Below are 14,355 nucleotides of genomic sequence, written 5' to 3'. Positions count from 1 at the left end.
CCACTGGATTCAAGATAGCCTGGCTGAAGAGGGTTATGAACCCGAAACCGGTCCCAGGATGATTGTTTCCGGTCCAGGGAAGACATGGCTTGGCAGTTCAGGCTGGACAGTTCCCATGAGGCACAGGGTCAGACTGATTTGCATATGGCCATGTCTGAACTGGGGTGGTGGAGTGAGCTAAAGAATGATGATGGATGAAACCCAGATCAGTTGACTTGGGGTGAGTGTTTGATTTGCTCAAACGCTCCGTCCATCATCTTCCCTTTGGTATCGCTTTGATCGCCCTAAGTTGGCAGGGTATGCCCAGACGTGGGTTCCTTGCTCACTTTGCCACTGGATTCAAGAAAGCCTAGCTGAAGAGGGTGATGAACCCGAAACCGGTCCCAGGATGCTTGTTTCCGGTCCAGGGAAGACATGGCTTGGCTGTTCAGGCTGGACTGTTCCCATGAGCCACAGGGTCAGACTGATTTGCATATGGCCATGTCTGAACTGGGGTGGTGGAGTGACCTGAAGAATGATGATGGATTAAACCCAGATCAGTTGACTGGGGGTGAGTGTTTGACTTGCTCAAACTCTCCGTCCATCATCCCCTTTGGTATCGCTTTGTTCGCCATAAGTTGGCAGGGTATGCCCAGACGTGGGTCCCTTGCTCACTTTGCCACTGGATTCAAGATAGCCTGGCTGAAGAGGGTTATGAACCCGAAACCGGTCCCAGGATGATTGTTTCCGGTCCAGGGAAGACATGGCTTGGCAGTTCGGGCTGGACTGTTCCCAAGAGGCACAGGGTCAGACTGATTTGCATATGGCCATGTCTGAACTGGGGTGGTGGAGTGAGCTAAACAATGATGATGGATTAAACCCAGATCAGTTGACGGGGGTGAGTGTTTGATTTGCTCAAACGCTCCGTCCATCATCCCCTTTGGTATTGCTTTGTTCGCCCTAAGTTGGCAGGGTATGCCCAGACGTGGGTCCCTTGCTCACTTTGCCACTGGATTCAAGATAGCCTGGCTGAAGAGGGTTATGAACCCGAAACCGGTCCCAGGATGCTTGTTTCCGGTCCAGGGAAGAGATGGCTTGGCAGTTCGGGCTGGACTGTTCCCATGAGGCACAGGGTCAGACTGATTTGCATATGGCCATGTCTGAACTGGGGTGGTGGAGTGAGCAAAAGAATGATGATGGATTAAACCCGGATCAGTTGACTGGGGGTGAGTGTTTGACTTGCTCAAACTCTCCGTCCATCATCCCCTTTGGTATCGCTTTGTTCGCCATAAGTTGGCAGGGTATGCCCAGACGTGGGTCCCTTGCTCACTTTGCCACTGGATTCAAGATAGCCTGGCTGAAGAGGGTTATGAACCCGAAACCGGTCCCAGGATGATTGTTTCCGGTCCAGGAAAGACATGGCTTGGCCGTTCAGGCTGGACTGTTCCCATGAGCCACAGGGTCAGACTGATTTGCATATGGCCATGTCTGAACTGGGGTGGCGGAGTGAGCTGAAGAATGATGATGGATTAAACCCAGATCAGTTGACTGTGGGTGAGTGTTTGATTTGCTCAAACGCTCCGTCCATCATCCCCTTTGGTATCGCTTTGTTCGCTCTAAGTTGGCAGGGTATGCCCAGACGTGGGTCCCTTGCTCACTTTGCCACTGGATTCAAGATAGCCTGGCTGAAGAGGTTTATGAACCCGAAACCGGTCCCAGGATGCTTGTTTCCGGTCCAGGGAAGAGATGGCTTGGCAGTTCGGGCTGGACTGTTCCCATGAGGTACGGGGTCAGACTGATTTGCATATGGCCATGTCTGAACTGGGGTGGTGGAGTGAGCAAAAGAATGATGATGGATTAAACCCGGATCAGTTGACTGGGGGTGAGTGTTTGACTTGCTCAAACTCTCCGTCCATCATCCCCTTTGGTATCGCTTTGTTCGCCATAAGTTGGCAGGGTATGCCCAGACGTGGGTCCCTTGCTCACTTTGCCACTGGATTCAAGATAGCCTGGCTGAAGAGGGTTATGAACCCGAAACCGGTCCCAGGATGATTGTTTCCGGTCCAGGGGAGACATGGCTTGGCTGTTCGGGCTGGACTGTTCCCATGAGGCACAGGGTCAGACTGATTTGCATATGGCCATGTCTGAACTGGGGTGGTGGAGTGAGCTAAAAAATTATGATGGATTAAACCCAGATCAGTTGACTGGGGGTGAGTGTTTGATTTGCTCAAACTCTCCGTCCATCATCCCCTTTGGTATCGCTTTGTTCACCCAAAGTTGGCAGGGCATGCCCAGACGTGGGTCCCTTGCTGACTTTGCCACTTGATTCAAGATAGCCTGGCTGAAGAGGGTTATGAACCTGAAACCGGTCCCAGGATGCTTGTTTCCGGTCCAGGGAAGACATGGCTTGGCAGTTCGGGCTGAACTGTTCCCAAGAGGCACAGGGTCAGACTGATTTGCATATGGCCATGTCTGAACTGGGGTGGTGGAGTGTGCTAAACAATGATGATGGATTAAACCCAGATCAGTTGACTGGGGGTGAGTGTTTGATTTGCTCAAATGCTCAGTCCATCATCCCCTTTGGTATCGCTTTGTTCGCCCTAAGTTGGCAGGGTATGCCCAGACGTGGGTCCCTTGCTCACTTTGCCACTGGATTCAAGATAGCCTGGCTGAAGAGGGTTATGAACCCGAAACCGGTCCCAGGATGCTTGTTTCCGGTCCAGGGAAGACATGGCTTGGCAGTTTGGGCTGGACTGTTCCCATGAGGGACAGGTTCAGACTGATTTGCATATGTTCATGTCTGAACTGGGGTGGTGGAGTGAGCTAAGGAATGATGATGGATTAAACCCAGATCAGTTGACTGGGGGTGAGTGTTTGATTTGCTCAAACGCTCCGTCCATCATCCTCTTTGGTATCGCTTTGTTCGCCCTAAGTTGGCAGGGTATGCCCAGACGTGGGTCCCTTGCTCACTTTGCCACTGGATTCAAGATAGCCTGGCTGAAGAGGGTTATGAACCCGAAACCGGTCCTAGGATGCTTGTTTCTGGTCCAGGTGAGACATGGCTTGGCAGTTCGGGCTGGACTGTTCCCATGAGGCACAGGGTCAGACTGATTTGCATATGGCCATGTCTGAACTGGGGTGGTGGAGTGAGCTAAACAATGATGATGGATTAAACCCAGATCAGTTGACGGGGGTGAGTGTTTGATTTGCTCAAACGCTCCGTCCATCATCCCCTTTGGTATTGCTTTGTTCGCCCTAAGTTGGCAGGGTATGCCCAGACGTGGGTCCCTTGCTCACTTTGCCACTGGATTCAAGATAGCCTAGCTGAAGAGGGTTATGAACCCGAAACTGGTCCCAGGATGCTTGTTTCCGGTCCAGGGAAGAGATGGCTTGGCAGTTCGGGCTGGACTGTTCCCATGAGGCACAGGGTCAGACTGATTTGCATATGGCCATGTCTGAACTGGGGTGGTGGAGTGAGCAAAAGAATGATGATGGATTAAACCCGGATCAGTTGACTGGGGGTGAGTGTTTGACTTGCTCAAACTCTCCGTCCATCATCCCCTTTGGTATCGCTTTGTTCGCCATAACTTGGCAGGGTATGCCCAGACGTGGGTCCCTTGCTCACTTTGCCACTGGATTCAAGATAGCCTGGCTGAAGAGGGTTATGAACCCGAAACCGGTCCCAGGATGATTGTTTCCGGTCCAGGGAAGACATGGCTTGGCTGTTCGGGCTGGACTGTTCCCATGAGCCACAGGGTCAGACTGATTTGCATATGGCCATGTCTGAACTGGGGTGGCGGAGTGAGCTGAAGAATGATGATGGATTAAACCCAGATCAGTTGACTGTGGGTGAGTGTTTGATTTGCTCAAACGCTCCGTCCATCATCCCCTTTGGTATCGCTTTGTTCGCTCTAAGTCGGCAGGGTATGCCCAGACGTGGGTCCCTTGCTCACTTTGCCACTGGATTCAAGATAGCCTGGCTGAAGAGGTTTATGAACCCGAAACCGGTCCCAGGATGCTTGTTTCCGGTCCAGGGAAGAGATGGCTTGGCAGTTCGGGCTGGACTGTTCCCATGAGGCACAGGGTCAGACTGATTTGCATATGGCCATGTCTGAACTGGGGTGGTGGAGTGAGCAAAAGAATGATGATGGATTAAACCCGGATCAGTTGACTGGGGGTGAGTGTTTGACTTGCTCAAACTCTCCGTCCATCATCCCCTTTGGTATCGCTTTGTTCGCCATAAGTTGGCAGGGTATGCCCAGACGTGGGTCCCTTGCTCACTTTGCCACTGGATTCAAGATAGCCTGGCTGATGAGGGTTATGAACCCGAAACCGGTCCCAGGATGATTGTTTCCGGTCCAGGGAAGACATGGCTTGGCTGTTCGGGCTGGACTGTTCCCATGAGGCACAGGGTCAGACTGATTTGCATATGGCCATGTCTGAACTGGGGTGGTGGAGTGAGCTAAAAAATTATGATGGATTAAACCCAGATCAGTTGACTGGGGGTGAGTGTTTGATTTGCTCAAACTCTCCGTCCATCATCCCCTTTGGTATCGCTTTGTTCACCCAAAGTTGGCAGGGTATGCCCAGACGTGGGTCCCTTGCTCACTTTGCCACTGGATTCAAGATAGCCTGGCTGAAGAGGGTTATGAACCTGAAACTGGTCCCAGGATGCTTGTTTCCGGTCCAGGGAAGACATGGCTTGGCAGTTCGGGCTGGACTGTTCCCATGAGGCACAGGGTCAGACTGATTTGCATATGGCCATGTCTGAACTGGGGTGGTGGAGTGAGCTAAACAATGATGATGGATTAAACCCAGATCAGTTGACGGGGGTGAGTGTTTGATTTGCTCAAATGCTCCGTCCATCATCCCCTTTGGTATTGCTTTGTTCACCCAAAGTTGGCAGGGTATGCCCAGACGTGGGTCCCTTGCTCACTTTGCCACTGGATTCAAGATAGCCTGGCTGAAGAGGGTTATGAACCTGAAACCGGTCCCAGGATGCTTGTTTCCGGTCCAGGGAAGACATGGCTTGGCAGTTCGGGCTGGACTGTTCCCAAGAGGCACAGGGTCAGACTGATTTGCATATGGCCATGTCTGAACTGGGGTGGTGGAGTGTGCTAAAGAATGATGATGGATTAAACCCAGATCAGTTGGCTGGGGGTGAGTGTTTGATTTGCTCAAATGCTCCGTCCATCATCCCCTTTGGTATCGCTTTGTTCGCCCTAAGTTGGCAGGGTATGCCCAGACGTGGGTCCCTTGCTCACTTTGCCACTGGATTCAAGATAGCCTGGCTGAAGAGGGTTATGAACCCGAAACCGGTCCTAGGATGCTTGTTTCCGGTCCAGGGGAGACATGGCTTGGCAGTTCGGGCTGGACTGTTCCCATGAGGCACAGGGTCAGACTGATTTGCATATGGCCATGTCTGAACTGGGGTGGTGGAGTGAGCTAAACAATGATGATGGATTAAACCCAGATCAGTTGACGGGGGTGAGTGTTTGATTTGCTCAAACGCTCCGTCCATCATCCCCTTTGGTATCGCTTTGTTCGCCCTAAGTTGGCAGGGTATGCCCAGACGTGGGTCCCTTGCTCACTTTGCCACTGGATTCAAGATAGCCTGGCTGAAGAGGGTTATGAACCCGAAACCGGTCCCAGGATGATTGTTTCCGGTCCAGGGAAGACATGGCTTGGCAGTTCAGGCTGGACAGTTCCCATGAGGCACAGGGTCAGACTGATTTGCATATGGCCATGTCTGAACTGGGGTGGTGGAGTGAGCTAAAGAATGATGATGGATGAAACCCAGATCAGTTGACTTGGGGTGAGTGTTTGATTTGCTCAAACGCTCCGTCCATCATCTTCCCTTTGGTATCGCTTTGATCGCCCTAAGTTGGCAGGGTATGCCCAGACGTGGGTTCCTTGCTCACTTTGCCACTGGATTCAAGAAAGCCTAGCTGAAGAGGGTTATGAACCCGAAACCGGTCCCAGGATGCTTGTTTCCGGTCCAGGGAAGACATGGCTTGGCTGTTCAGGCTGGACTGTTCCCATGAGCCACAGGGTCAGACTGATTTGCATATGGCCATGTCTGAACTGGGGTGGTGGAGTGACCTGAAGAATGATGATGGATTAAACCCAGATCAGTTGACTGGGGATGAGTGTTTGACTTGCTCAAACTCTCCGTCCATCATCCCCTTTGGTATCTCTTTGTTCGCCATAAGTTGGCAGGGTATGCCCAGACGTGGGTCCCTTGCTCACTTTGCCACTGGATTCAAGATAGCCTGGCTGAAGAGGGTTATGAACCCGAAACCGGTCCCAGGATGATTGTTTCCGGTCCAGGGAAGACATGGCTTGGCAGTTCGGGCTGGACTGTTCCCAAGAGGCACAGGGTCAGACTGATTTGCATATGGCCATGTCTGAACTGGGGTGGTGGAGTGAGATAAACAATGATGATGGATTAAACCCAGATCAGTTGACGGGGGTGAGTGTTTGATTTGCTCAAACGCTCCGTCCATCATCCCCTTTGGTATTGCTTTGTTCGCCCTAAGTTGGCAGGGTATGCCCAGACGTGGGTCCCTTGCTCACTTTGCCACTGGATTCAAGATAGCCTGGCTGAAGAGGGTTATGAACCCGAAACCGGTCCCAGGATGCTTGTTTCCGGTCCAGGGAAGAGATGGCTTGGCAGTTCGGGCTGGACTGTTCCCATGAGGCACAGGGTCAGACTGATTTGCATATGGCCATGTCTGAACTGGGGTGGTGGAGTGAGCAAAAGAATGATGATGGATTAAACCCAGATCAGTTGACGGGGGTGAGTGTTTGACTTGCTCAAACTCTCCGTCCATCATCCCCTTTGGTATCGCTTTGTTCGCCATAACTTGGCAGGGTATGCCCAGACGTGGGTCCCTTGCTCACTTTGCCACTGGATTCAAGATAGCCTGGCTGAAGAGGGTTATGAACCCGAAACCGGTCCCAGGATGATTGTTTCCGGTCCAGGGAAGACATGGCTTGGCTGTTCGGGCTGGACTGTTCCCATGAGCCACAGGGTCAGACTGATTTGCATATGGCCATGTCTGAACTGGGGTGGCGGAGTGAGCTGAAGAATGATGATGGATTAAACCCAGATCAGTTGACTGTGGGTGAGTGTTTGATTTGCTCAAACGCTCCGTCCATCATCCCCTTTGGTATCGCTTTGTTCGCTCTAAGTCGGCAGGGTATGCCCAGACGTGGGTCCCTTGCTCACTTTGCCACTGGATTCAAGATAGCCTGGCTGAAGAGGTTTATGAACCCGAAACCGGTCCCAGGATGCTTGTTTCCGGTCCAGGGAAGAGATGGCTTGGCAGTTCGGGCTGGACTGTTCCCATGAGGCACAGGGTCAGACTGATTTGCATATGGCCATGTCTGAACTGGGGTGGTGGAGTGAGCAAAAGAATGATGATGGATTAAACCCGGATCAGTTGACTGGGGGTGAGTGTTTGACTTGCTCAAACTCTCCGTCCATCATCCCCTTTGGTATCGCTTTGTTCGCCATAAGTTGGCAGGGTATGCCCAGACGTGGGTCCCTTGCTCACTTTGCCACTGGATTCAAGATAGCCTGGCTGATGAGGGTTATGAACCCGAAACCGGTCCCAGGATGATTGTTTCCGGTCCAGGGAAGACATGGCTTGGCTGTTCGGGCTGGACTGTTCCCATGAGGCACAGGGTCAGACTGATTTGCATATGGCCATGTCTGAACTGGGGTGGTGGAGTGAGCTAAAAAATTATGATGGATTAAACCCAGATCAGTTGACTGGGGGTGAGTGTTTGATTTGCTCAAACTCTCCGTCCATCATCCCCTTTGGTATCGCTTTGTTCACCCAAAGTTGGCAGGGTATGCCCAGACGTGGGTCCCTTGCTCACTTTGCCACTGGATTCAAGATAGCCTGGCTGAAGAGGGTTATGAACCTGAAACTGGTCCCAGGATGCTTGTTTCCGGTCCAGGGAAGACATGGCTTGGCAGTTCGGGCTGGACTGTTCCCATGAGGCACAGGGTCAGACTGATTTGCATATGGCCATGTCTGAACTGGGGTGGTGGAGTGAGCTAAACAATGATGATGGATTAAACCCAGATCAGTTGACGGGGGTGAGTGTTTGATTTGCTCAAATGCTCCGTCCATCATCCCCTTTGGTATTGCTTTGTTCACCCAAAGTTGGCAGGGTATGCCCAGACGTGGGTCCCTTGCTCACTTTGCCACTGGATTCAAGATAGCCTGGCTGAAGAGGGTTATGAACCTGAAACCGGTCCCAGGATGCTTGTTTCCGGTCCAGGGAAGACATGGCTTGGCAGTTCGGGCTGGACTGTTCCCAAGAGGCACAGGGTCAGACTGATTTGCATATGGCCATGTCTGAACTGGGGTGGTGGAGTGTGCTAAAGAATGATGATGGATTAAACCCAGATCAGTTGGCTGGGGGTGAGTGTTTGATTTGCTCAAATGCTCCGTCCATCATCCCCTTTGGTATCGCTTTGTTCGCCCTAAGTTGGCAGGGTATGCCCAGACGTGGGTCCCTTGCTCACTTTGCCACTGGATTCAAGATAGCCTGGCTGAAGAGGGTTATGAACCCGAAACCGGTCCTAGGATGCTTGTTTCCGGTCCAGGGGAGACATGGCTTGGCAGTTCGGGCTGGACTGTTCCCATGAGGCACAGGGTCAGACTGATTTGCATATGGCCATGTCTGAACTGGGGTGGTGGAGTGAGCTAAACAATGATGATGGATTAAACCCAGATCAGTTGACGGGGGTGAGTGTTTGATTTGCTCAAACGCTCCGTCCATCATCCCCTTTGGTATCGCTTTGTTCGCCCTAAGTTGGCAGGGTATGCCCAGACGTGGGTCCCTTGCTCACTTTGCCACTGGATTCAAGATAGCCTGGCTGAAGAGGGTTATGAACCCGAAACCGGTCCCAGGATGATTGTTTCCGGTCCAGGGAAGACATGGCTTGGCAGTTCAGGCTGGACAGTTCCCATGAGGCACAGGGTCAGACTGATTTGCATATGGCCATGTCTGAACTGGGGTGGTGGAGTGAGCTAAAGAATGATGATGGATGAAACCCAGATCAGTTGACTTGGGGTGAGTGTTTGATTTGCTCAAACGCTCCGTCCATCATCTTCCCTTTGGTATCGCTTTGATCGCCCTAAGTTGGCAGGGTATGCCCAGACGTGGGTTCCTTGCTCACTTTGCCACTGGATTCAAGAAAGCCTAGCTGAAGAGGGTTATGAACCCGAAACCGGTCCCAGGATGCTTGTTTCCGGTCCAGGGAAGACATGGCTTGGCTGTTCAGGCTGGACTGTTCCCATGAGCCACAGGGTCAGACTGATTTGCATATGGCCATGTCTGAACTGGGGTGGTGGAGTGACCTGAAGAATGATGATGGATTAAACCCAGATCAGTTGACTGGGGATGAGTGTTTGACTTGCTCAAACTCTCCGTCCATCATCCCCTTTGGTATCTCTTTGTTCGCCATAAGTTGGCAGGGTATGCCCAGACGTGGGTCCCTTGCTCACTTTGCCACTGGATTCAAGATAGCCTGGCTGAAGAGGGTTATGAACCCGAAACCGGTCCCAGGATGATTGTTTCCGGTCCAGGGAAGACATGGCTTGGCAGTTCGGGCTGGACTGTTCCCAAGAGGCACAGGGTCAGACTGATTTGCATATGGCCATGTCTGAACTGGGGTGGTGGAGTGAGATAAACAATGATGATGGATTAAACCCAGATCAGTTGACGGGGGTGAGTGTTTGATTTGCTCAAACGCTCCGTCCATCATCCCCTTTGGTATTGCTTTGTTCGCCCTAAGTTGGCAGGGTATGCCCAGACGTGGGTCCCTTGCTCACTTTGCCACTGGATTCAAGATAGCCTGGCTGAAGAGGGTTATGAACCCGAAACCGGTCCCAGGATGCTTGTTTCCGGTCCAGGGAAGAGATGGCTTGGCAGTTCGGGCTGGACTGTTCCCATGAGGCACAGGGTCAGACTGATTTGCATATGGCCATGTCTGAACTGGGGTGGTGGAGTGAGCAAAAGAATGATGATGGATTAAACCCGGATCAGTTGACTGGGGGTGAGTGTTTGACTTGCTCAAACTCTCCGTCCATCATCCCCTTTGGTATCGCTTTGTTCGCCATAAGTTGGCAGGGTATGCCCAGACGTGGGTCCCTTGCTCACTTTGCCACTGGATTCAAGATAGCCTGGCTGAAGAGGGTTATGAACCCGAAACCGGTCCCAGGATGATTGTTTCCAGTCCAGGAAAGACATGGCTTGGCCGTTCAGGCTGGACTGTTCCCATGAGCCACAGGGTCAGACTGATTTGCATATGGCCATGTCTGAACTGGGGTGGCGGAGTGAGCTGAAGAATGATGATGGATTAAACCCAGATCAGTTGACTGTGGGTGAGTGTTTGATTTGCTCAAACGCTCCGTCCATCATCCCCTTTGGTATCGCTTTGTTCGCTCTAAGTTGGCAGGGTATGCCCAGACGTGGGTCCCTTGCTCACTTTGCCACTGGATTCAAGATAGCCTGGCTGAAAAGGTTTATGAACCCGAAACCGGTCCCAGGATGCTTGTTTCCGGTCCAGGGAAGAGATGGCTTGGCAGTTCGGGCTGGACTGTTCCCATGAGGCACGGGGTCAGACTGATTTGCATATGGCCATGTCTGAACTGGGGTGGTGGAGTGAGCAAAAGAATGATTTTGGATTAAACCCGGATCAGTTGACTGGGGGTGAGTGTTTGACTTGCTCAAACTCTCCGTCCATCATCCCCTTTGGTATCGCTTTGTTCGCCATAAGTTGGCAGGGTATGCCCAGACGTGGGTCCCTTGCTCACTTTGCCACTGGATTCAAGATAGCCTGGCTGAAGAGGGTTATGAACCCGAAACCGGTCCCAGGATGATTGTTTCCGGTCCAGGGAAGACATGGCTTGGCTGTTCGGGCTGGACTGTTCCCATGAGGCACAGGGTCAGACTGATTTGCATATGGCCATGTCTGAACTGGGGTGGTGGAGTGAGCTAAAAATTATGATGGATTAAACCCAGATCAGTTGACTGGGGGTGAGTGTTTGATTTGCTCAAACTCTCCGTCCATCATCCCCTTTGGTATCGCTTTGTTCACCCAAAGTTGGCAGGGTATGCCCAGACGTGGGTCCCTTGCTCACTTTGCCACTTGATTCAAGATAGCCTGGCTGAAGAGGGTTATGAACCTGAAACCGGTCCCAGGATGCTTGTTTCCGGTCCAGGGAAGACATGGCTTGGCAGTTCGGGCTGAACTGTTCCCAAGAGGCACAGGGTCAGACTGATTTGCATATGGCCATGTCTGAACTGGGGTGGTGGAGTGTGCTAAACAATGATGATGGATTAAACCCAGATCAGTTGACTGGGGGTGAGTGTTTGATTTGCTCAAATGCTCAGTCCATCATCCCCTTTGGTATCGCTTTGTTCGCCCTAAGTTGGCAGGGTATGCCCAGACGTGGGTCCCTTGCTCACTTTGCCAATGGATTCAAGATAGCCTGGCTGAAGAGGGTTATGAACCCGAAACCGGTCCCAGGATGCTTGTTTCCGGTCCAGGGAAGACATGGCTTGGCAGTTTGGGCTGGACTGTTCCCATGAGGGACAGGTTCAGACTGATTTGCATATGTTCATGTCTGAACTGGGGTGGTGGAGTGAGCTAAGGAATGATGATGGATTAAACCCAGATCAGTTGACTGGGGGTGAGTGTTTGATTTGCTCAAACGCTCCGTCCATCATCCTCTTTGGTATCGCTTTGTTCGCCCTAAGTTGGCAGGGTATGCCCAGACGTGGGTCCCTTGCTCACTTTGCCACTGGATTCAAGATAGCCTGGCTGAAGAGGGTTATGAACCCGAAACCGGTCCTAGGATGCTTGTTTCCGGTCCAGGGAAGACATGGCTTGGCAGTTCGGGCTGGACTGTTCCCATGAGGCACAGGGTCAGACTGATTTGCATATGGCCATGTCTGAACTGGGGTGGTGGAGTGAGCTAAACAATGATGATGGATTAAACCCAGATCAGTTGACTGGGGTGAGTGTTTGATTTGCTCAAACGCTCCGTCCATCATCCCCTTTGGTATTGCTTTGTTCGCCCTAAGTTGGCAGGGTATGCCCAGACGTGGGTCCCTTGCTCACTTTGCCACTGGATTCAAGATAGCCTAGCTGAAGAGGGTTATGAACCCGAAACCGGTCCCAGGATGCTTGTTTCCGGTCCAGGAAAGAGATGGCTTGGCAGTTCGGGCTGGACTGTTCCCATGAGGCACAGGGTCAGACTGATTTGCATATGGCCATGTCTGAACTGGGGTGGTGGAGTGAGCAAAAGAATGATGATGGATTAAACCCGGATCAGTTGACTGGGGGTGAGTGTTTGACTTGCTCAAACTCTCCGTCCATCATCCCCTATGGTATCGCTTTGTTCGCCATAACTTGGCAGGGTATGCCCAGACGTGGGTCCCTTGCTCACTTTGCCACTGGATTCAAGATAGCCTGGCTGAAGAGGGTTATGAACCCGAAACCGGTCCCAGGATGATTGTTTCCGGTCCAGGGAAGACATGGCTTGGCTGTTCGGGCTGGACTGTTCCCATGAGGCACAGGGTCAGACTGATTTGCATATGGCCATGTCTGAACTGGGGTGGTGGAGTGAGCTAAAAAATTATGATGGATTAAACCCAGATCAGTTGACTGGGGGTGAGTGTTTGATTTGCTCAAACTCTCCGTCCATCATCCCCTTTGGTATCGCTTTGTTCACCCAAAGTTGGCAGGGTATGCCCAGACGTGGGTCCCTTGCTCACTTTGCCACTGGATTCAAGATAGCCTGGCTGAAGAGGGTTATGAACCCGAAACCGGTCCCAGGATGCTTGTTTCCGGTCCAGGGAAGACATGGCTTGGCAGTTTGGGCTGGACTGTTCCCATGAGGGACAGGTTCAGACTGATTTGCATATGTTCATGTCTGAACTGGGGTGGTGGAGTGAGCTAAGGAATGTTGATGGATTAAACCCAGATCAGTTGACTGGGGGTGAGTGTTTGATTCGCTAAAACGCTCCGTCCATCATCCTCTTTGGTATCGCTTTGTTCGCCCTAAGTTGGCAGGGTATGCCCAGACGTGGGTCCCTTGCTCACTTTGCCACTGGATTCAAGATAGCCTGGCTGAAGAGGGTTATGAACCCGAAACCGGTCCTAGGATGCTTGTTTCCGGTCCAGGGAAGACATGGCTTGGCAGTTCGGGCTGGACTGTTCCCATGAGGCACAGGGTCAGACTGATTTGCATATGGCCATGTCTGAACTGGGGTGGTGGAGTGAGCTAAACAATGATGATGGATTAAACCCAGATCAGTTGACGGGGGTGAGTGTTTGATTTGCTCAAACGCTCCGTCCATCATCCCCTTTGGTATTGCTTTGTTCGCCCTAAGTAGGCAGGGTATGCCCAGACGTGGGTCCCTTGCTCACTTTGCCACTGGATTCAAGATAGCCTAGCTGAAGAGGGTTATGAACCCGAAACCGGTCCCAGGATGCTTGTTTCCGGTCCAGGGAAGAGATGGCTTGGCAGTTCGGGCTGGACTGTTCCCATGAGGCACAGGGTCAGACTGATTTGCATATGGCCATGTCTGAACTGGGGTGGTGGAGTGAGCAAAAGAATGATGATGGATTAAACCCGGATCAGTTGACTGGGGGTGAGTGTTTGACTTGCTCAAACTCTCCGTCCATCATCCCCTTTGGTATCGCTTTGTTCGCCATAACTTGGCAGGGTATGCCCAGACGTGGGTCCCTTGCTCACTTTGCCACTGGATTCAAGATAGCCTGGCTGAAGAGGGTTATGAACCCGAAACCGGTCCCAGGATGATTGTTTCCGGTCCAGGGAAGACATGGCTTGGCTGTTCGGGCTGGACTGTTCCCATGAGGCACAGGGTCAGACTGATTTGCATATGGCCATGTCTGAACTGGGGTGGTGGAGTGAGCTAAAAAATTATGATGGATTAAACCCAGATCAGTTGACTGGGGGTGAGTGTTTGATTTGCTCAAACTCTCCGTCCATCATCCCCTTTGGTATCGCTTTGTTCACCCAAAGTTGGCAGGGTATGCCCAGACGTGGGTCCCTTGCTCACTTTGCCACTGGATTCAAGATAGCCTGGCTGAAGAGGGTTATGAACCCGAAACCGGTCCCAGGATGCTTGTTTCCGGTCCAGGGAAGACATGGCTTGGCAGTTTGGGCTGGACTGTTCCCATGAGGGACAGGTTCAGACTGATTTGCATATGTTCATGTCTGAACTGGGGTGGTGGAGTGAGCTAAGGAATGTTGATGGATTAAACCCAGATCAGTTGACTGGGGGTGAGTGTTTGATTCGCTAAAACGCTCCGTCCATCAT

Source organism: Triturus cristatus, chromosome 2_2, assembly GCF_964204655.1.
Source record: "Triturus cristatus chromosome 2_2, aTriCri1.1, whole genome shotgun sequence".
Taxonomy (NCBI): Eukaryota; Metazoa; Chordata; class Amphibia; order Caudata; family Salamandridae; genus Triturus; species Triturus cristatus.
Note: the sequence above shows the minus strand (reverse complement) of the source record.